The 24,082-nt window shown below is 44.7% G+C and overlaps 1 protein-coding gene across 2 annotated transcripts in view; it reads left to right on the top strand.

The window, feature by feature from the left end:
* The window catches only part of HIC2 (HIC ZBTB transcriptional repressor 2), a 95,235-nt gene that overhangs the window by 65,042 nt on the left and 6,111 nt on the right, over positions 1-24,082 (top strand). Inside the window, exon 3 of one of the 2 annotated variants that reach the window (XM_084649100.1) lies at positions 19,513-19,656. The exons of the other annotated variant lie outside the window; for it this stretch is intronic. The gene's annotated coding sequence lies outside the window, so the exon portion shown is untranslated. The remainder of the gene's footprint in view (positions 1-19,512; positions 19,657-24,082) is intronic. 2 annotated transcript variants of the gene reach the window in all.

The raw sequence follows: 24,082 nt of genomic DNA, 5'->3' as shown, positions 1-24,082 counted from the left end.
AGTGTGGTGGAGGTTCCAGCGTGACCAGTATCCAGCACATCAGCGTCTCCATCATTAGACCATGGAAAGCAAAGCAGAATGGAAATTGTCAGGAAACTGTCTGCGTTATCTGGGGTTTTTGGGTGTGGTTTTAGTATTACTTACACTTTCAGAATTGAACATAGGTAGAAGGCTGGAGGAGGTTGTGGGAAGTGTACAGTAGGTGCCATGAAGAAGTGGTTGCTAACCACCCATGGTCGTTAAGAATAGGAACCACCACAGCAAGTTTATTACAGGAAATAGCACACATACTGTAATATGACAAATGTCAAAAAAAACTCTATTGGCACCCACTCTGCATGTGAGTGTGTTATAATATTATGCACACACATAGCATAGCCTTGGATTTTCCTTTCATCCCCAAAAATTTAAAAAAAAGAAGGGGGAATAGCAGGCATCTAACACCAATCTTCCAGACCTCCCAGGGAGCAAATCAACTATAGGAATCTGAGAGCAAAATTTAAGTGATCTGGTGTTGTCAGGATGCTAGCATTCATGTACAGCTGTTCTATCTTCCTATGCTCTGTGTATTGAAAAAGAAAACCTAAGGGGATTGTTTTTATTTAACCCTTTAACCATATATTTGGTCTTGTGATTTAGGAAAGGGAAAAACGTGATATGAAAGGCAGATGGTAAAATGGTTTGAATGCTGAGCTAGCTGCTGGGTAAAATTATTTTAAAATGTAGGTTATTTATACATTACATTTTTAAAAGCCTAATTCATGGCTATGGTTTCACAGTAAACATGACAGCCTTCTGAATAATCATTGCTGTTCAGTAGCTCATGAATTTTTATTCTTAATGGCAGTGGGATTTGTGCTGTTTCACTAATAAAACTCCTTTCAATTACATAATGCATTCAGTCCAGTTTAAAGGGAATGTTGCTAGGAGTTTATACTCCCAAGACTGACATTTCTCAAAATAGCTATAGTTTGCTGGAGAACATCGAGTGGATTAGGTGCTTAGCTATGCTGGCAGCAGTGAGAGTTCAACGCTTGGACTGAGTCCTGGCCATAGGCTATTGTACAGCTCAATTCCCACACAGCTAGCAACTGGCAGCTAAATCCTTGTGCATCAAGCTGAAATTAGCTATTTTCCCCCCTTTGCACCGAAATTAAGACCCAGTGGCTCTGTGTGGAAACAGAAAGGTGTACTATCCCAGTCCAGATGTGGGCACGTTCGGATAGAGTTATAAGTTGACCTTGTCCATGGTGGTATGAGTTCTTCCACTCCTGACACTTGCATTTAGCAAAGAAAGTGAGTGAGTATACTAGAGCTGAAGACAATATATTTTATTGCTCTCTCTTAAATAAGACTATATCTAACCAAGTAGCAATTAAGTATGAAAGATTCCCTAGATTTGTATCCTGTTTGTTGTGAGGAACAGAAAAGTAATTGGGTTTAAACTTCTCTCCAGGTGAGGCAGATGTGATCTTGTGGTTGGTTTTCAGTAGCTGGAATGTTAACATCCTGTGTTTTGGCTTTCTGGAAGTAAAACAGCAGAAGAGCTGCGTTGTGTGTTCATTTTCTTGTGGAGTGACTTGGGCCCTTACCCTTAGTGGTCAGCTCGGTTATGTCTATACTGCATCTGGAAGTAAGCTTCCAAGCCCAGGTAGACAGACTCGTGTTAGCTAGCATGCTAAAAATAGTAGTGTGTATGTGGCAACTCAGACTCTCAAGCCCACCTGACCCCTGGGTCTGAGCTCAGGTGGCTAAACCAAGTCTCTGCCAGAGCTGTGACGTCCCCGCTGATATTTTTAGCATGCTAGCTTGTGTAGAACTAGCTCAAGGCTGGCTTGCAGCTGCAGTGTAGACATACTCTGCCAAGAAATCCCTGACGTAGCAGTCACTGTAATAGCAGGTTTCAGAGTAGCAGCCGTGTTAGTCTGTATTCGCAAAAAGAAAAGGAGGACGTGTGGCACCTTAGAGACTAACCAATTTATTTGAGCATAAGTTTTCGTGAGCCACAGCTCACTTCATCGGATGCATTCAGTGGATTTCCACTGAATGCATTCGATGAAGTGAGCTGTAGCTCACGAAAGCTTATGCTCAAATAAATTTGTAATAGCAGTGAAGAGTGGAAACTGTTTAAAATCTTTGGGTTAGGAAAAGCTTAACTGTTGAACTTCAGTTGTGACAGAACACCGGGTGATGGTTGTTATGCCATAGATCTTTTCCTGGTCAAAGACCAAGTTGAGTAAAGAATAAGGGTACAGCTGACAGCTGTTTGTGTAGGTATGAATTTGGATCGCTTGAATAGAGGGGAGAGAACAGTGATTAGAGCTAGGGGTATGTTTTGCCTACACAAACCTCAAATCAGAACTGCCAGAGGATGCCCCAGCTCTAGGCTTCCCCGGTGCAGACAGAGGCAGTTTAAGATTCTGTGGGATAAATGGATGCAGGTTTACTAAGGCCTAGACTGAAACCAAGGACTCCTCTCTTCACTGGTGACCTAAACTGGACTGAGGAGCTGGTTCATCTAACCTGCTCTCAGCCAGTCCTAAAAAAGCTGGGTCTCAGAAGATGATTGAACTCTGGACTCTGCCCAGCCCTACTAAAGGCACTTGGGCATCCATTTGCTTCATGCCTCCAGGCTACTCATGATTTCTGAAGCTCTCTCTACCTTCACAACAGTATGGATGGACGGATATGCTCATCTGCAGGGCCCTGCCAAATTCACGGCCATGAAAAACACGTCATGGACCGTGAAACCTGGTGGTCTCCCATGAAATCTGTGTAGTATAGGATAAAAACACACAAAAGACCAGATTTCATGGGGGAGACCAGTGTTTGTCAAATCTGGGGCCCTGACCCAAAAGGGAGTGGCAAGGGGGTTGCAAGGTTATTTGCGGGGGGGGATGGTCACAGTATGGCCACCCTTACTTCTGCGCTGCCCTCTGAGCAGAGCAGCCGAAGAATGGCAGCTGTTGGCTGGGTGCCCAGTTCTGAAGGCAGCGCCCTGCCAGTATCAGTGTAGAAGTAAGGGTGGAAATACCATAGCAGGGCATCCTTACTTCTGCTCTGCTGCTGCCAGTGGCTCTGAAGGGCTCCTGGCCAGCAGCCGCTGCTCTCCAGCTGTCCAGCTCGGAAGGCAGCGTCGCCGGCGCAGAAGTGCAGGTAGCAGTACCACGACCCCCCCCTACAATAACCTTGCAAAACCGCCCCCCACACACACACGCATGCACACAACTCCTTTTGGGGGCAGGACCCTACAATTACAACGCTGTGAAATTTCAGAGTTAAATAGCTGAAATCGTGACATTTATGATTTTTAAAAATCCTACGGCCGTGAAATTGACCAAAATGGACCATGAATTTGGTAGGGCCCTACTCATGTGAGTTCAGGCGGTTCAATCTGAATTAACCATTGGAACAGTCTACCTAGGGATATGGCTGATTCTCCATCACTTGGAGTCTTTTTAATTTGAGGTTGGATGCCTTTCTAAACTATACTCTAGCTCAGCCAGAAATTACGGGCTTGATGCAGGAATCACTTGGTGGAATTCTCTAGCTTTTGTTATGCAGGAGGTCAGACTGGATGGTCACAGTGGTCCCTTCTGGCCTTACTCTATAACCCAGTGGTCCTCAAACACCACCACCCCGTCCACACCCCCTGGGGACTGAGAGCCGGGCCGGAGTGGATCTGGGGGCAAAGCATGGCTGGGGAGTGCTCCCTCCCCACCTCCTGTGGGGTTTGACCTAGTCCCCGCCATGCCTCCCCGAACTTCCCTCTGCATCCTCCCTAGGGGTGCATGCCCGCCATTTGGGCATCGTTGCGATAGCCTATGAATATCCTGGGACAGCTTGGTACCAGCGGTCCCCAGGCTCCCCACCACATACTTTGAGCTGTCTTTTGTGGGGCAGGAGGTGATGCAGTGACCGTATACATGTGTAGGGATGTCCAGCTGGCCCCTTTGGTGGAGGAGGATAGAGAAGTAAGGACTGGCCACCAAACTAGCATTGCTCTTTGTGTTACCCAGAAGCTTTTACTATTCAATTTGCCCTTTCTTGGTATCTGCTGTAGGTGATGGCACTTCCTGACCTGCTGCCTCAAGTTTCCTCTTCGTAACCCACAGTCCCTTTGGCAAATGCTGGGTCTTGGGCCAACAGTTTCTTAAGAATTAAATTGGAACTTCTCTATCACATCAAACATAAACTGCTTCTATTCACTTGCAGGGCCCTTCAGTCAGTCCGCACCCTACCTGCCATCTCTGATTCACCATCACACTGCTGGTGCTTGCCTCTGATTGACCCACGATGCCAGCCTCCCCTGCCCACGTGGATTTTCAAACACATACCTTAGTGCTTTCTCCCATGCTGCACTTGGTGGCATCCTCTCAAGCATCCATAAAGCCACCTCATTATCCACCTTCAAGTCCCTCCTTTATCACAGTGGCTACAGAAAACTTGACAACAGGCAGTTGGTGTGCAGAGCCTACACCCTATCCTGCTGACCAGTATTGTCTCATGATTACTTGTACTCCCGCATCCGTTGTCTCGTCTTACACTTAGATTGTACACCCAGGAAGGCAAGGACAGTCTTTTTGTTCTGTGTTTATACAGCATCTAGCACAATGGGGACCTGGTCTAGGACTAGGGTCCCTAGGTGCAACAGTAAAACGAATAACCAATAACAACACCCCCCCACACACACAATGTGGATGGCTTTTCACTTACTTTTAGATGTATATGTTGCTCACTTTCCTTTGTTCCAGATTCTTGTCACAGTTTAACTTCCTCTGAGGCCCTGTGGCTTCCCTGCCTCAGTTTCCACATATCCAACTTTTCAGTCACTCCTGCAGATGCACATGGCTTGGCCCCCACAGCCTTCTGGCCTTTGTGGGCTGAGACCCTGTCCTCTTCCAGTCTTTTTTACCATAGCAGATTTTCAGGCTGCTTCCCTCAGAGTCCTAACGTAACAGAAAACTGATGGTTGGTCACCTGCTCCTCCAGGGCTCAACTCTCCCTCCCACAGTAATCAAAGTCCCAAATGAAACACCTGAATCTTCTACTAGGCCCAGCTCGTCCACGCTAAGGGTCTGCTCTGGCTTTGCTCCCAGCTTTTCTGGGGTCCCAGAGAACCCAACCATCCTTCTGGCTTCCCTCTGGCTGAGCTTGCCCAGCTGTGTTGTTAAAAACCCTCTGACCTCTCCCCAGCTGGGCCCAATAATTGACCAGGGCCCTCTGATTCCTAGTCCGTTAGGACCAGCTGGGAGGATGGCTGGCCTGCTTCAGGGAAGGTTGAGCCCAACTCCTCTTAAAGGGCCAGTCAGCCTGTGATAATCCTGCATATACAATATTTGAATAGCAGTTCCTGCTTATGAAGTGAGTCCGAGCAGTTGTTCCCTAGTTAAGTAGTTCTGTATCCTCCTTCAAGGCGATCTTCCGTGTTTTCATTTGGCATAAAATCAGCCAAGGATTTGCAAGTAATAAATGAAAAATAACCAGCATAATTATTTGAAACCCTTTGTACATTTAACTTGGAAATACACTCGTTGTTATGTGAGTCTGGGGGAGGAGGGCATGCCTTTTGCTTCTGTATTTGTGCATGCACTGAGAGCACAAGTGTTTGTAAGATGCCAATGAATGACTGTAGAAGGTCATATGGTGAGGGGCTCTGCACGCAATTGAGAGTAGCCCCTCCTCTTCCCCCCCCCTTTGTAGGGTGTTACAGGATACCTCTGTGGGGTGAACTACAGCTGGTGTGCAGTGGTACTAAATCCCTAGAACAGTGTCCAAGGGACACAAGTGTGACATGGGAAGTATTTAATGGGACACACCTGTTCTAGAAGTGGTCATGGCTGTTGCATGCCTTAGAAATGGAAGGTTTTAGGGAGGTAAAAGAAAGGTTTGCTCATTTATCCACACTGGTTTCCCTCTTCTCTCCCCTCCTTCCTATTGAATTAGAAAAATTGATATTCTTTGTTTAGAATCCTAATGTTCAGGTTGTGATGGGCTGTTTGGTGGCTGAGATTTGCATTTGAACTTTCTTACCTTACTGTGTGTTCCCGGCAGGGTTAGCACAACAGAACAGCTACTGGACTGAGGCCTGGTCTACACCTAAAATGTAAGTGTGCTTTGGGAGACCTAGTTAAGCTGACCTAACCTCCAGTGTAGACACCACTAGGTTGACAAAAGAATTCTTCCATTGACCTAGGTACCACCTCTCAAAGGGATGGATTTACTACAGCGATGGAAAAACCCTTTCTGTCCCTATAGCAAGAGTCTACACTACAGTGCTACAGCAGTATAACTACTGTAGTGTAAACATACCGGTGACTGATGGTTTGGGTGTAACTACTTCCAAGAAAAGGCGGGGGAATTCAGAGAATGTTTTATTATTTATTTGACAATTTAAGTACTCCTCTGTTTACTTATGTTTTTATTAGAAGACCTAGAGCTTGCAGTTAGCAGCAGTAAATTGTGAAAAAGCGATAATATTTTCATAGAACTTTGTTTGAAACTGTTTCATCCTCTTGTTCCAGACCATTTTTTGACCCAAAAACTTTGGGGGTATTATGCCAAATCCTCACGAAATGGCCGCTTTCACATCAAAAACCTGTGAAATGAAAAGTTTCAAAGTTTTCCAATGTGAATTGATATTTTTGGACAAATTAAATGGGGTTTGCTTGAGAATAATATTCCTTTTCCATGGAAAGGGGACCATTTTGGGAGTAGAAAAAACACTACATTTTGTGGGACTTTTCCACACAAGTGGACCACTTCCTTATATTTTGAATGGAAACACACTTTGACTTTTTCACACGCCTTCATTTGAGGGTAAAACAGAATGGGTCACCTTTTGAAAGCCCTAATCTGCAAGCTGGCCTGTGTGACTGGATCCCTGAATTTCATATGGCTGCAGATGAGCACAGGGACTGGTCTGCATAAAGCAGTTTGCAGGATTGGCACCAAAGTTGCTTCCTAACTGTCAGTCTGTCTGTATGTATGTAGCAGTGGTTTTAAGTCACCACTTTAATTGGTCAGTAAAATTCAGCATACTGGTCCAATAGGTCATTTGCCTCTAGCCCGGTAATAGCTGTTAGGGATGGCGAAGAGAAACTAACATTTGTCCATTTTGCTGTTCTTGTGGGGCTTGACTAGCTTTTTGTGGTTATGGGCCTAGGGGCACCATTCACTTACCTGTGAAAACCCCTGAATGGGCTGGAAGGACTAATGGGAATAACCCGAGCCTACAGGAACAAAAATATCCTTTAAAAATGAGGGGTCCTTAGAACAAGGTCCTAGGAGTCACTACTCCCAGGGTCTAGACTTTGTTCTGCCACTTATCCGTGCTGTGGCTTCCCCCTGGCTGAACTGATGAACTTCTGTATAAAATGGGCATAGCACATTTCAGAGAGAGAAAAGGCCGGGGCGCTGGGACGGTTTGTATTGGGAGGGGCTCTGAGAGCCATGGAACCCACTTCAAGCCAGGGGGTGCGGCAGCACTGCAAGAGCCCTCCCCAACCCCAGTTCCAGCACCTATGTATGAGGCTTAGTGGAAGGATGTCTCTAGCGCTTTTTGAGTTTGACATAAAGGTGCTAGAGAGCAAACTGCTGTCCACTGAAAATGAGATGGTTGGCAGAAGAGCACTTTCTGAAAAGGAATGACCAAATAAACCCTGGTCGGAGCAGGTCACCGGGTTCCCTTTCTAGCCACCATGTTCTGGGCTTTCAGAAGAAGCTGAGGCACCAAAATAAGGGGTCGGATCCTCCAAGCGCTCAACCCGCTGCGTGATGGCCACTTCTGGAAATCCAGCCCTTGGTTTTATATCTGAACTAGCACACGTGGATTTTGGTCCAACTTAGGTGTTCCAACGCACCATGTAAAAACAAATGAGGAAGTATTGAAGTGAGACAGACTTATAAAGGAGGGAAGAGCTCATGCTATATAGTCTTCCGAACCCTGCCGCCTGTTAAACAGTGGGGTGTCTTCCCCCACTCTCCTCCAAAAAGTTAATTGAGTGCAACACAAGTCTGTGTGTTTTCCATCTGTCACCCCACCCCGCAAAACCCCTGCCCTGCTGAAGTGCTTCCAAATACTGGCATCTCTGGGAAAGGGTTATAAATCACTAATTTAAAGTCTACAACAGGATAATTAACTAACCAGTTTGATGTAAATGGCTTAATGGGGCTTTACTAGACCCTTTGAACTTAAAGTAGCACTAAAAAGTAAACTGTAAATACCTTCAAGAAAAGTAATGCCATGTGTGAATGTGTCACTCCTTGGAGTGAGTGAGCCTGTTTTACTTGCCTGGAATCCAGTGGCTCATGTGACAGCAAACATGTCAATGGACAAAACACCCCTTTGAGATGACTGCAAATCCTCTGGAACACCAGAGTTTGCGCTCTTTGTGGGTTACTAACCCACTTTCCCTGCTTCAGAAAATAAACTGAATTCTCAGTTGAAGTGCAACTGTAATGAAGTGTATTGGGATTGAAGAAAAAGCCCTGAGGGGGAGGGAACCATAGAGCCCACCCTCACTTTCCTGGGGCTGTATTTGCATTAAGGTCTTTTGGCAAGCCCAGGCAGGAACACTAAATCACTTGAGCTGTTCGACTTGGTTTCAGAAGACCTTGTTACTTACTGAATCAGCTGCTACAATGCACGCCCCCGTGCAGCAGATTCTAGCTGTAGCTTCAGGGCCATTTGGGAGAAAGGGAGTCGCAAACTCTATGGAAAGGAGCCTTTCCCTTCCACAAGATGAAGAATGATCTAGTGACTAAAGTATCAGACTGGGGCTTGGGAAACCTGGGTTCTGTTCTAGTCTGTGTCACTGACTTGAAATATGGCCTTGGGGGAAGTCACTGATTTCTCTGTGCCCTATTTTCCCCAGCTGTAAAATGGGAGTAATGCACTCATTCACTCTCCCTCACAGCCGTGTCCAGGAAGGTTCGTGAAAAGCTGAGATCTGGTACGGAAGGTGATGATGACAAAATTCAGTACTATACTTTCCTTGCTCAGGTGGCTTCCTGCTTTATTGTAATCAAAGAGTAACTGTTTACTGTCATGTAGGAGAAGAGACAATAAAATGGCCCCAATTTGTTGACTGAAGAAGTTGACAAAATTGGCATTTCCGGCTTGCTGTGGGTGGGTGGGCGATATCAAGGAGCAGTACTGATTTAATTCAGGTTTGGCATATGTTGACAGAGAGGTTTGGGGAAAGCTTGCCCAGAGCCTGCCTACACTAGGCTAGAGCTGTTACTCTCTCATGTGAGCACTAAAACTAGATCACAAACTTAAAAAAACAAACTATACTCACTCACTCATGCTGCTTGCAGTGTCTGCTATTAGGTAGCCACCCCCGCTACACCAGTACACCTTAGTACGCAGGCTTTGATATCTCAGCATCTGACTGGGAAATGCTGTGAATACTTTATCTTAATCCCTCACTCCCACATGCTGACTTGAATCCAAGGGGAACTTCTGTGAATATTCTAATTATTTCAGTGTCGTTATAACCATATTTTTTTTAAACATTTCTTATCGGGCACAGTGTTCACCAGGCCTTTTATGCTGGATCTTTCAGATTCAGTGTCTCAAATGAGGAGGCAGAATGGCATTTAATGGTTGTGCACAGCAGGGGAAAGGAACCCTGTGGTGGTAAAGTGCTTCTTGTTTTGTGGGGGGTTTTTTCTTTCTAATTTATTTTTTTCCCTCAAACTATTTTTAAGATAATCTGTCACTGAGTTCTCCAATAATTTGACTCATTAAAAGAGAAATACTCTTTACCCTTTCTAGGAAAATAGCAATTAATTTAAAAAAAAAAAGCAGAGTTGAATAACAATTTTCTTTTTTTAATTAGCAATGATCCAAGAAGGATGCACTGGGGGCTAAGGTTTGAATTCAATGGTGCTGAATTCCAAATGGCTGAGATCCAGCAAGATCCACTGGGATTTTGGCCATGTTAAGTGGAGGATTTTTTTAGTAGGTTAGCATTCTCATGAGACTTTCCACCATCCTTGGCAAAAGTCTGGCATTTTCCTGTGAAATTTCAGCTGCCAGAACTGGAAAGAGGGATGGATCCTTACAGTTGTGTGGTTTTTTTGTTTTTTAATTCAAACCAGGGAAAAAAGCCTTAGGTGTTGGTTTCAATTTGGAGATTTAAATATCTCGCTCACGCAAAATTATGGAGGTTTAATTTTTAGGTTTTGTTTCTTAAATACAAGCAGTCCTAAATGTAAAATTCAGATCTGAACCTGGATTTTCTTCTCCCTGAAGTTCTAATGTGTTTTAGATAAGCCCATATCTTTTTTTAAAAAAGCTTGTTTTATATCCTAAAATGGGAATACTATTCATCAGTTTCTAAAATTTGTAGTATGTATAAATAATCATTGTGGGTGGGGATTTCAGCAGCTCCTAAGTCACTTACAGCATGTCTTCATGGCAATTAGAGATCCACACTGGGCCCGTGCCAGCTGACTCAAGCTGCAGGGCTATTTAATTGTGGTGTAGACAATTTGTTCTGGCTGGGGCTGCAGCCCGAGCTCTGGGACCCTCCCACCTTTCAGGGTCCTAGAGCCTCAGGGCTGGACGTCTACACTGCAATTAAACAGCCCCTTGGTCTGAGCCCCATGAGTCCGAGTCAGCTGGCAAGGGCCAGCTACGGGTTTTTAATTGTAGTGTAGAGATACTCTTAGGCTCCTTTATAAATCTCAGCTTGTGTGTTTAGGCCCAATGCAGGAATTTCTCTTAAAACTACCCTAGTCATGGAATTCAGAATTCCAAAGCTCTATTTATTTCCTCCACTTTCTTACTAAGACCATGTTTTTTGTTTTGTTTTTGTTTTTTAAAAAGTCAATTTTCTTCTGAGACACACCAACCTGCTGTCCAAGATCCCTTTGGCTCTGCAGTTTGAGGGGCAGAAGCTACCCATAAATCCTGCTGTTAGCATTGTAGATGTTTCTGTGGCTGCAAGTGATGTCTGTTCTTTGTATACCAGCTAAACCCAACAGAGCTAAGTAGGGTTCTCCCTGTTATAAACTCCAGGAATGGGTGTCAGAAAATCTCTCTGCTAAATAGTCAGGGCAAAATCAGTGGGAGAGAGCAATAGCACTGAAAATAAAAATGCTAACAGTAAAGCGTAGTTTAAAAAAAAAAGTCACAAATTTAGACATGTGTCTGTTTCAGGTTCTTGGGTGTATTCATTGAATGGCCTTCCTGTTAGAACAGGAGATGAGAATTCAACCCCTTTCCCAACATGTCACATCCAACTCCTGCATAGGATCCAGCCGCTGTGCCAAGACCCATTACCTGTTCAGAAATGAATATGTACAGTTGGGAATATCTCTGTGAGGGAGCCAGCATTCTCATATACAGCTGGGATGCATTAAACCAGACTGATGAAAAATTGGCTAAAAAAAGTTAGTGTTTTTTTAAAAAAGGAAATAACCCCCTTTGAAAGTGGAATGTTTCTCCAGGCTGCTCCCAGCCATCTAGGATTTCTCCCCTGTGTAAGATGATGAGGGGCCCAGTAAATACCTTGTTACAAAACTCTCATTGACTTCAGTGGGAGACCTGGATATGCAAGGACTAACTTTGTGAGAAACTCAGAGATACGAGGACTCTTGGATACGGGTGTATTGTCGTTGTTACTCTAAGGTCTGCAGGAACACTGGTATTAATAAGGAAGCTGAGGAGACAAGCCTCCAAAAACATCAGCATCATAGTAGTCGGGGATGGAGAAGACCTACTACTAGTACATTATCTTCTCCTCCTGTCGCAGGATGGACTAGTTCCTTGTTGCAGGATGGATGGATGGTGAGGTGGTTTTTGCTATTCTAGTTCTTTAAAATGGCTGAGCAGTGTATTTTATCTTAAAGACTGACACCTCTGTGGAATTCTAGAGAAATCACCTTGAATACTGTATAGCTAGGGTAGTAGATTGATCAGGCAATCAACCAACCAGGGGTTGAAGACAGCTGGACTGCATCAGAGTATGACTGTTTCCTACCTAGTGTGGTTAGGGTTCTTGATGAGTGCGGTTTCTTCACCTGCTTGAGTCTCACCAGGTGTTTTGTTTGAGGCAGCAAGGATGCAGATTGTGCTGATGCACCTGCACTGTGGCACAATGATGCTTAAATTTAAGTTAGCCCACCATGTGGTTAAATGCTGTTCAGCCAAGGTCCTGCAATGGCAGTTAAATACTGGGTACAGGTGTTTGAGAATTCACCATGCCAAGAGTAAAGTTTTAGTCCAAATATATTCTTCCAAAGAGCATATCGGCATCCCTTCTAGAGAGCTCCTTGATGCTGTTACTTTATTTTAGTGAGCTCAGATAGAAATGGCAGAGTGGTAACCATACTTTTCCCCCCTGATATATAGCATCCATGTTCCTTGAGGTGGTTACTGATAGTTTGTTCTGTTTAGCTGAGCCAGACTCTGATCTCCGTGATATGGCTGTAAACGTGCTGGGATCAACTACTCCATTTAAACCAGTGTAAATCAGTCCAACCTGCTGTTTTTACCACCTGCCCCTTCAAGTGGGAAGGGGAGAGCTCTATAGGAAGTGACTTGGCAGTTTTTTATATTTAGATAGCCTTTTAGTTCTTCTCTCCTGCAGCTTTGGAATACACCTATGTGAATTCTCATCAGGAGTGCCTGTGAAACCTGCCAGCCAAGCCTAAAACTTGAATGTGGCCCCACCTATTGCATGTTGTGAGAGCTTTCTTTGGCACAAAGACTGTGTCTGCACCTTTTGCTAGATTTAGCATTGTCACAGCTTCACCCCTCACGGTTGATTCTCCAGTAGCTCCTGTTTCTTCCAGTGTTATCCTCTATAAATAGAATCTGCCTCACCCCTCTGCTCCCCAGCACCCTTGGGGGCAATTGCCAAATGAGGTTGTGCTAATATATCTTAAAGAACTAAGGGAATCCATTCAGTCTTCATATAAAATGTTCTTTGAGGCTTCTGTCCTTCAGCAAATGAATAGGCAGTTAAAGTAGCAGTTTGCATAGGTGGTAACTGAAGATGAATGACTTTTGAAATACTTAACCCTGGGTATTCAGGCAGTTACCAACAAAACACCCATAGGTAATCCTGATAATGGGACTTTCCTAGTTGCCCCATACTCATCGCTTGATTGTTTTGTAACCCATAGAATGTACTTTAAACTGGCATTATAGAATTGTTATGACAATATACCTGCCTAGGTCAGTATCTACTCACTTGCCTGTATCGTGGTGGTGATGATGGAAAATACTAATGGCATCTCACTCACCTGTCCAGAAAACAAAAAAAATCACACACCCCAAGCAAACAGAATTTTGCAAGGGGTGCTGTTGGATCTGCTTCAGATTGTGCCACATTGAATTCTCTCAGTATTTGAAACTGGTGCCAGAACACGTAGGCATGAAAACTCAGTGACACAGGAAGGTGGGGAACTAAGAGAGCCGTGGTGGGTAGGAGGGTGGGGAACCCTTCATCACTGTGCTGTAGACTCTAGCTCTACCAACTCAGGACGAGATTCTCATGGAGTAACAGCAAAATCTGGTCCTCCAAACTATATGAAGTAACTGGCAAGTGATATGCTCAGCTACCATGGTGCTCAGCATGGTATGAAAGCCTAGACAGACACAGATGCTTTGTAAATGAATCATTAGTGGTACACAGATGCAAACTGGCAAATTAGACTCTACTGGATGAAGGGAAGAGACATCTCCCACAGTATATTTAATCATCCTCATCACCTCTCTGTTAAAACATTAATCTCAACAGTGTCAATAAAAGCAGATGTCCAGCATAGGAAATCTTCCAAATCGCCTCTAAAATAAAAACAGGGTGCTTGTTGGAGTAAGTCAGGTGAGGGCAAGCAGTATCTCTGGCAGTCCTACCAACAGCATTGATTAAGGTATAGAACAGCAGTGTTTTTCCAATTTTACAGACAGCATCTCTGCTAAATGATGATTATTTATTATTTACTACTCCTTGTTTGGTACTCTGTGAAGTTAAATGGTGCTTTACAAAGTAAGACATGCGCCCTGTCCTGCGGAATTTGTGGCCAATTTCATCTTTCATTGGTTTTACTCTTTTTTGCCTTTTACTGGTGGGAGGGAGAGGACTTTCCAGGACACGAATTTCTAGCGGCTGACTCAGAAGTGGAGACTTCTCTGAGGTGTAGAAACCTGTACAGGGCTGAGGAACCAGTTAGTACTTAGCAAACCATTCATAGTACATAATGGCCGCTCAAGGTAACTGAGCGCCAAAGGCACCGCCTTCATTTCTTGCTGAGGAGCTGGATGACGACTTTGCTGTTTAATGCATTACGTCATCACTAGCTGCACAGACATTTGGGTCTAGGCAAAAATTGCATACCTGTGATAACAAAATCTATTTCTTTGTCTGTTGAGGACACCCAACTTCTGTGCTCTCTGGTAGTCAGGATGTAGAAGTGTAATGACAGCTTGGTCTAAGTTCTCATGGCAGCGCAAAATGTGCTCATATACCTTTTCCTCTCCTCAGCCCCTGCCATCACTGCCTTCACACTGAGTGTTCAGGGCAGCTGCTGCAGCAGTGAGTGCATGGGGTTATTGCACTGTCACGCTGTGCAGTCAGCTCTGTGTGGAATGCTCCTCTCGTGACACAACCAGCGAAGCTCACTGAGGACACACAATAAATGGGACTTGTGTGGGAGAGCCTGTCTCCAGATCTGCCCCGTTCCCTCAGCACTCCAAAGCCTGGTTTAACAAACTTTATAACTCTTAATTCTCTACCGGCGATTGCAACAATGCAAGTGGTAGTAGATCGGAATAGCGGAGCTACAGCTGTGAAGTTTGCCACCGTCGGGCAAAGGAGAGCGCCAAAGATTGAGTGGGGCGCTCCCTCCCGCTCCGGGATCCTGAAAGGGTACGTCTACACTATGGGTGCTACCCCGTAGAGTAGGTGCTTCCTGCATCAACAGAACTGCTCTTTTTCTGTGGGTGTAGGTCTTCCACCTCCCTGAGCAGCAGTACTTTGTCAATGGCAGAATGCTTCCATTGATGCAGCAGCGTCCGCACCGGGAGCTAGTTTAGCTTACCACCGATAGCCGCTGTTGCTCAGGGGTGTGAATTTTCCCCAGCCCCGAGCAATGTAGCTGGATTGATCTAAATGTTAAATGTAGACCGGGGCTGAAAATCTAAAACCTCTAAAATCTCTTCCCTTGCCAACTAAACTCCACAGCCACTGCTTCCTCCATCCTCCAGGCTGTCCAGCACACTGATGTTCAGCTCCTCTTATGACAGTGGGAATGTTTGCTCCTTTCCCATCCCTGACCACCTCTTTATTTGCTGGAGGGATAGCCATACTTGGGGTTCGCTGAGGGGCACGGCTTCACGTTGGAGCAGGACTTCAGCAGAGTATTCAGAGCTGCTTATAGCAACAGTGCATGTGCAGTGCCCTGTTGGAAAGCGTGTGCAGGAGGGGTTGGGAGAACGAATGATGGGGCTGAAGAATGTAGCTCTCATGGTTTATAGGTTAGTTTGTGGCTGTAGAGTCTGGACGTTGATTTTATGTGATGCAGCATGGGTCAGGCAGGCATGTTGCTGGTGTTGATGGTGGACTTGGTTGCCATTGTACATGGCGCTTGGTTTGTCAATCATGCTAGTTTTATGCAAAGGAAGATCGTTAAAGGGGAAACCTGCCTGCCTGGAGGTTTTTGACTTCAGTTTTAACCCTACAACCCAAAGAGGAAATGTGCTAATTCTTGAAGCTCTAAGATACAAGCATAGTAAATTCTGTCCCCTGAATGGGCAAAGAATCTCCTGGACTTCTTTCCACCTCTCATGAGTCACTTGCCAGCTTTGGCAGAGAGTTGTTCTATGCCCAGTCCCCTAGCCTGCCATCCTAAAATGAAACATGGCAAGCCAGGGCAGGTAGGGGAAAACGTGACCATTTGACTTGCTCCAGGCAAGAAAGACTTCGAAAGGTCTCGGACATCCAGATAAATCTTAAAGGAAGAACTCTGTATATCAAGGCCCAAAGGTAATTGACTGTAAGAAGCTAGATTAATTTTTGCATACATAAGAACGGCCATACTGCATCAGACCAAAGGTCCATCTAGTCCAGTATTCGGACAGTGGCCAATGCCAGGTGCCCCAGAGGGAATGAACAGAACAGGTAATCATCAAGTGATTCATCCCCTGTCGCCCATTTCCAGCTTCTGGCAAAGGGACCCGGGTGGTAGGTGCGTCAGGGGTGTCTTCTGCTTGTATGTGCTGGGTCTGCTTAAGGATATGGACGTCTTTCTGAAATAAGAGGCTGTGTCAGACGACTGCTTGGTTTTAGGGCTGCCTTTGTCTGGTGGGTTTTGTCGAAATGCAGGTTTTGGTGAGCTTGTTCAGCCAGTTCTGAGTTGCATGAGTGTCAGCATCTGTTGATTGCTACCTGCTCCTCCTGTCTCCTGTGGTTTTTGTTTCATGGTTCTGCTACATCCCTGGAGTCCATCATGCTTGGCAAATATCACAAGGGTTTCACTGCTTCATGGGTGCTGGTTCATGTGGGCAGCAGTAGACAAACGTGTTCTGTACAAGATTTCTGCTTAGGGATGGGCAGCACAAGCAGAGACCAGTGGGAAGTTTGGCCTCCGTGTGAATGGGGAGGCTCCACCAGTGGGAAATGTATCTTTATTTAAACAGTTCTGTGTTGTTTCCGCAAGCTGTTTTTCCCTTACAGCAGTAACCACTGAGCAGAGCTTCTTGCTTCACAGTAGCTAGTAGCAAATTGCTGTAATCTGTATGTAAATCTGCATTTGAGCTGCTGTCTCACTCCAGATTCCAGAAATGCTTTAATGCGTTGCTCAGCACCCCCCTCCTAAACTGGGTATCGCCACGTGCTTCACAGAGTTAGTGTTGGCATATGCAGCCACCATTATATACTCAGCAGTAGCTTACCCACAGCCTGGATGTCATTGGCTTACTCCAGAAAGAGCCGAGAGGTAAAGGTTCCAGTTCGCAGGGGCTGAAACCCTTGTGCCTAAGCTAATACAGACACTCTGTTTAAACACAGCTTTTCACACTGGCAGTGGTCCATTTTAAACCGGTTCTGCACTGCTGATCCTGGTCCAGTGTAAACTGGGTCAGTAGGAGTGTATGTGCTTAAATTTCACCTTTGTTTGATGAAATCTTGTCAATAAATCTGGCCTGTTTTGACAGCTATAATCTTAATGCAAAAGGCCTGTTATTTCAGCATAAAAATGATTTAGTTACAAAAGTGACAGGTGGTATTGGTTCAGCTTTCTGTATATTTCGGGCCTGAACCCAGCGCACGTCCAGGCAGAATGAAGAACCTTCTCTCTGCATTCTGTATCCTCTCCAGGGAGGAGCTTTATAGCTGCAAGGCCAGTGGTCCTCATTTACTATCAATCCCTTTTAAGGAAATTCATTACAGTGAAGGTGTCTTGCAGTTTGATTTTTTTTCTGGGACATGGAAATGATGGCCAGAATCGTAACTTACTTGAGAAGTGCTATCCAATCATTAACTCCCAGCTGGACAGGCACACAAGGCAGGCAAAAAGAACTAGAGCTATGCAAATGTATTGCTCCCTAACGGGGGAGCAGAACCTCATTGCTGAGAGTCCTGTGAAGCTAGGCAAGTTTTCTAGTCCATGAGTACCTATGAAGCTAGGCAGGGGGTTTATTTCCTCTTGGACAAGCTTCGTAGATTGTAATTTCTACTTTTGCTGAGAAAATTATGAAATATCAACACAGTCCCTCATAAAAACTATGCCTGATAAGCCAGGTAGGCCTGAGCCCAAAAATCAAATGCTGTCTAGGAACTTTCCAGCCATCCTTCCTCTTCCTGAGTTTTACCTTGTCCTCCTTTAAAGCCTACCTCCCCCCCCCCCGGCCGAGTCTTTTTGGGGGGGTACAAGAATGTCCACAGGCTTCCACGTAGACCAATAGTAGGAGGGATGCTGGGAGACAGTGTGGGGAAGGGAAAGAATGTTTGCCATGTTCTGTCCTTGAACCCCTGGTTTATCAGGCCCAGACATATTGTGTAACTGTGTTCACCTGACAACAACATTCACAGCATTAAAAGTGCTTTGCAGGCTCTCCTCCAATTTGAAGCAAAATTTAGTTTTAATTACTTCCCTGATTTCACAAGTGGTATATACCTCTTTTACAAACAGCCCTATAAAGGGACCCATATTTAATGTCTCATCCAAAGGATTATCCTTCTCAGTAATCCTTCTTTATTTGATTATGCTAACTCCTGAGGGAGGAGGCTCTGAGGTTGTAGGACTTGCACTAAGTTTCACAAGCCTGGAGCATCTATGTAACATTCACTTAAAATGGGGAGGTCGCATAAGCTTTTCTTTTCAGCAGGAAAGGTGGAATTATACATTTTTAATGTATAGCAACCTTCAGCTGCAGCACTGCAGTGTAGCTGCTTCCTGCAATGATGGAAGGGGTTTTTCTCTGCGAGGCGGTAGCTAGGTCAATGGAAGAATTCTTCTGTCCACCTAGCTGTGTCTGCAACAGGGAATAGGTTGAGCTATCTGGTCGCACAGGACATAACGTTTTCACAGCCCTGAGCAATGTAGTTAGATGGACCTAAGTTTTAGGTGGGGACTGTGGTGTAGTTTGCCATGAATCGGTTTAATCCTCAATCACTGAGACACAGTGAAAGTCCTAAATCGTCAGAGCTCCGTTATCATTGTGGTACACTGAGGCCTGGTCTATGCTTAAAAATTAGATCAGCAGAGCTACGTCACACAGGGCTGTGAACCGTTTTTGTGCCATGAGTGCTGTAGTTAGGTTGATCTAATCCCTGGTGTAAACACAGCTACCTGCTGCCTCTTGGAGAGACTGATTAACTAGGTAGGGGGAAAAGCTTCTTCCGTCAGTGCAAGAAGCCTCTACGCTACGGTGCGTCCCTGGGAGAGCTGCAGATGTGCCACTGTAGTGCGATACAGTAGGCCATGCCCTGAGGTTCAGTCTTGGAATAATGGACTCTTTCCCTTTCTGTATATAACTGGGTCCACAGGAAACCAGATTGGCTTAACGTGATGGCAGTTCTGTGACAGGCGGATTTCAAAGTAGGGCAGTGGCAGCTTTTAGAAGTGCTCCTTCAAAGCCATGCGAAAAGCATCGTGCAGAGTATGGGACTCTGAAGATTGTGGCATGAAGACTTCAACAATGGAGAAGCATTTCTAAATCACCCATCACTGTAGTGTCTAGTTGCTAGATAGCCTTCAGGGGGCAAAATGAGGTGATGAAGGTGTCTTATGGACAGCTATTCCCTGGGAAGCATTTCCGTGTTCCTATCTGAAGCTCTTCGGGTTCTTGTATTTCTGAGAAAGGAGGTTGCCAGAGAAAAGGATCCAAGAGGTTTGCAAGGGGTTCCCCATAATGTTTGCACATCCCTGCCCTGTGCAGCTCAACAGTCTGAGAGGGGGTTAACGATAGAAGCAGTTGTTGTTGTCTTTAAATTAGGTGGCCATTTGAAATGTACGTTTCAATTTTGATTGCAGTTTTTTAATTGCATTTAACAGCGTCCCTGCTGGTTCTTCATTCAGCATCTGTGCAGCCACGTTCTATTGATGGCCTGTTGTGATTTCAATGGAACATCATGGGATGTACCTGGCACGTCAGGCAGCACTGGATGGAGGTGCCCTTAGCCCAATGTACCTGGCATGGTAAGCGGCAACGAAGTGGTTAACGTGCATTCTAATGCTCCGAGTTTCAACACATAACAAGTTGCCCCTGCTTTGCTGCAGCTTCACGCAGACCTGATCGCCCTTTGTTTTCCTGGTATTGTCAACACATGCTAGCCTTAAGGAATCCCTGCATTCTTCACCCTCTTGAGTTTTTCTGCCCCATGTGCAGTTTGCTATGCATCAGGTATCTGGCGCTGCTTGTTACCTTTTGGGCAGGAGGACACGGTGCTGCAGGAATCCTCAAACCTTTTTGCTCTTCACATTTTGAGGACAGAAGCCAGGGGTCCCTAGCTGCTGAGCTTGTTTTTCCCCTCGTGCTTCATGTCCAGACATCACAACACAGGCTACCAAACCCAAGGATGCTTGTGTCAAAAACCAAGCAGAACAGATTCTGCAGCAATTCTGAGGCATTTGCTTTAGTAAGCAGAGACTCCCTTTCTTTTTGAGAGCAGTTCTGCACAGTACTAATTTCACCACAGCAGCCCAAGTGTGGCTCACGTTAATTTCCCAACATCTTACCCTATGGTTTGACAAGATATCGCACTCCTCCCTTCTCTCCCCCATCCCTATTCCTACCGCTTTAACTGTGCAGCCGGTTCCTACTGTGCATGCTGCTCGGCCCCTGCTGTGCACACCTTTGCCCTTGTATTGCTTGCAGGGCTAGTCTGAAATATATTGAGACGAAGTGTGAGATTCTCTCTCCATGAACACCATGGTGCTGCGTCCAGTTTCCCACCTGGATCTCCTGGGGTTTCACCCCTTCCACCTAGAGCTTTTGCTGATCCTCTTCTTTTTTTTTTTTTTTTTTTTTAAAGAGAGAGAGAGAGAATGAAAAGGGGGACTTTATTGACGCTACTTCAGCTCCAGTGCTTTGACTGTGTTCAGGGGATGGGAGGTTGCCATTTGGGATATCACTATCAGCACATCCCTAGGGCCAGCTTTGACTGCTTTAGAGCTGAACCCATGCACCCCGTGTGTGTTTAATTACAGGGCATTTGCAGCTCCCCAGGGAACCTGTGAGGCACCACCAGTCTGCAGGGAGGTGCGCATCCGTGAGAGCCCACGTTTCCTATGCCTCGTCCCAAAGACCACGATGAAATTAACATGTGGGCAGTATTCCCACAGCGCAGATGGCCGTGGGGTGAAGGGAGCGTTAGAGTAGGAATACATCCTGATAAAGCCCTTTTTCACCCAAGCCTCTTGAAAAGGGTTACGTGTTGTCACCCCATTTTACAGATAGGGAAGCTGAAGCAGAGAGAAGTGAAGTGACTTGCCCACAGGAATTTGGTGGCAGTTGGACACAGTGCATTCTTCTGTCTGTTAAAGGCTAGAGGGACCCAAATAAATTGGTGGAAGAAGAAAGCAGAACAGGGAATAAACTTCCCATTTGTTTGTTTTTTGTTCATGTTCACCGGAGTGCTGCAGAGCTGCTGGGGACAGCAGGCAGTCAAGGAGAATACCACCTTTTCCTTCGTATATTAAAATGTGCAAGGCAGGCTAAAGTTCAATGGCATCTAATTTGATGCAGAGCTTCTGATCTCCATGTTAGATTTTTATCAATCATAGTTATTTCAGTACACAGCTTCTCCATATCTAGCCTCTCTGCCGCCCACAAATTCTCTAAATGAAGCAAGGGATTCGTTAGGTCTGCTTTGGAACTATTCTTTGCTTCACTGGTGTTCCTTTCAAAATATAAACACTGTCTAACACTCCAGTCTGAAACTCAGCAGTGAAATGAAATAGCGTCTCCTGCCATAGGTTGCAAAGATAGTTACAGTCTTCGTTTCTTTGGGATTTGCTTTGGGGATGGGTGTAAGTATCTTTTTTTTTATGGTCCTTAAACAATTCTAAAGCACTGTAGTGGCATTTAGTATTTCATCCTAAGTAGTTATTTTTTGTTACTGTTTGTATGTGTTTTGACAGTCTAATTTTAACCAATTTCCTTTCCGAAGTCTTGATGGTAAATGGAGAGAGGATTAAGTTGTTCTCACTTTGTAATAAAGCAGCAAAGCTCTTAGAGCACATGGTATGTTCTACGCTGTATTCAATGCCCATCAGACCAGAATATGCCCTAGTTTGGCTTTGAGCCACTGATTTAATAAATTGATTATCAATTCTCACAAGCATCCAGTTCCTTAGGCAATATTGCTTATGAAGACACTGCCAGCTCCTAGTTAGTGTAGGTTTATTTTAATGCTGTTCATTGTGTGTAATATCTTAGAAGCATAACATTTCTGTTCTGTCCCATTTTTCCATTAGCTAGACTCTGGCTGTGGGTGGGGGTGAATTCCCTGTAACGCTAAGACTCCCATTTTGTTTCCTTCCTTTATTGTGCATCAGGATCCTTGATGAGGTTCACACTTCTGGAAACGGTGTATACTAAGCGGTTGCTGTTACTGCAGGGTCACTGAAACTGGGCAGGAGCCTTCCTTTATAACTGGGTTATCTCTACTACTATGTGACCAATACACCCCTAGTTCTGTTTGGTCCTAGACAGTATGCAAAGGACGCTCCATTGTGTTTGATCACAAATGTTAGTAATAAGTCTCCTACTCAGCAAAGAGAGTCTGCCATGTTTTTAAGTATCTTTCTTAATGGAAAAGCATCTGAAATCCCATTGTGCCCATGCTACTCCTGGAATGGAACAACTTTTGTTTTTTATTTCCTTCCCCTAGAATAGAGCAAGGCTTCTTTCAGTGGTCCAAAAACAGTCTTAGCATTTGATGCTCCACAGTTGTTGTTTTGGGTTTTTTCAGGAAGCTCTCTTGAGCATTCAGCACTAATACAGTTGTAAAGCTTTAATATCCTGTCCCCTTTCAGAGCTATGATACAGGTGCACCAGGTATTTATAATAAAGTTGTAATGTTCACCATTTATTTATTTGGAATGCTGTGGTATTTTTTTTTTAATTGGATCTATGCTGTTCCTTACTGTTTGGGAGCATCCTAGGGATTGTATAGTCTCCTAAATGCTATGGATTGCTGAACAATTCCTGCACCCATCTAGTGAACAAGAGGATGCACTCCATCTCAGGATGCATCCCTGTTAAGTGGGTGTTTGGAGCTGGTCAGTTCTGGACCAATGTCTGTAATGGATTTATGATGATTTCCTGAGCACTTCAGAAGATACAGATAAAGGCCAGGTCTACACTACAAATATCTGCTGGCATAGTTGTGCCACTTGCTTTTGCTGGTAAAGCTTATTTTGCTTGTGGGGGCTGAAATAAGCTGTGTCCACACTAGGAGCTTTTTGCTAGTACAGTATACTGATATAGCTATACTGGCAAAGTGCCTCTAGACCTGGCCTGGGACAGTGCTGCTTCATGGAGTTCACTACGCTGTTGCTGCTAAATCAACAGGAATCTCTAGTCTGGGGAACACTTAATCCGTTACGTTGCATTGGAGTGCTTGAAGTTGAAAAGTGACTACTGGTTTTAAAATCTTCAACCCCATCTCTGCTACTCCATGATTGCTTTAGAAAGCTCACTGGTTTTCATGAGTGCCACAAAATAGCAATGTGTGGTAGTAATTACTTAATACTTGTGATGCTGATGCACAAAGATACAAATTGAAGCTCTGTAATAAGCAGTCATAATTAAAGAACACGCACCATGCTAAAAAAACTAAAGAAGACTTACTTAGGAAGGAAGGTCACAGACGTATTTTCATACCTCATAAATAAGAGTTAAAATTCAACACTTCTTTCTTCCCACCCCTCCAAGTACTGACTTGCCCATTTAGGATAGTTACTTCCATAGTTGGCATTTGTGCTGTAACGTGGAAATGAATATGCCAGCTACTTCAGCTAGTTCCCTGATTTATTTGATATGATTTAATCAAAGGTCTTTCCCCTGAGCAACTAAAGGAGCCCTTTAATCTCTGCAAAGCCTTATATCAGACTGGCATTTGCAATTCAGGCATATTGCATGTTCTGTATATACAAATTTGCCTGGACAATCACTATTTCCAAGTGACATAAACTGTGAAATAAGTTGGGTTTTAGTTCAGTAACCTACTAAATTTCTCATTTGTCTGGCTAGGCAAGACTTCTTATTGTCTCTCATTTTCCTTCCCACATATTTCCTTTATGGAACAGCTTAAAATCACTCTCTTTTTGTGGGAAGGGGTGTTATATGCACATAAAACAACAACCATACTGTTAGTGAGACCAATGCAACTAGCTGACCATTTGCTCTGCTTGAGCAATGGGTATTTATTTATGTGTAGGTGTTGTATTTAGTTATGCTGTAAGTAACGTTTTTCTCCCCTTCCCTGTCCATATGGCTCGATGACGCAGAAGTTAGTCATATTTTACATGACTAGATGATAAATGTGGGTGTCTGGTGCTTTTGTGTGCTGCTGTCTCTTCCCCTTAATCAGGAGTTCCGGAAACAAGCCATGAAAAC

The sequence above is a fragment of the Lepidochelys olivacea genome, assembly GCF_965140295.1.
Source record: "Lepidochelys olivacea isolate rLepOli2 genome assembly, chromosome: 15".
NCBI classification, from domain to species: Eukaryota; Metazoa; Chordata; order Testudines; family Cheloniidae; genus Lepidochelys; species Lepidochelys olivacea.
Note: the sequence above shows the minus strand (reverse complement) of the source record. Positions and strands in the feature narration are given on the sequence as shown.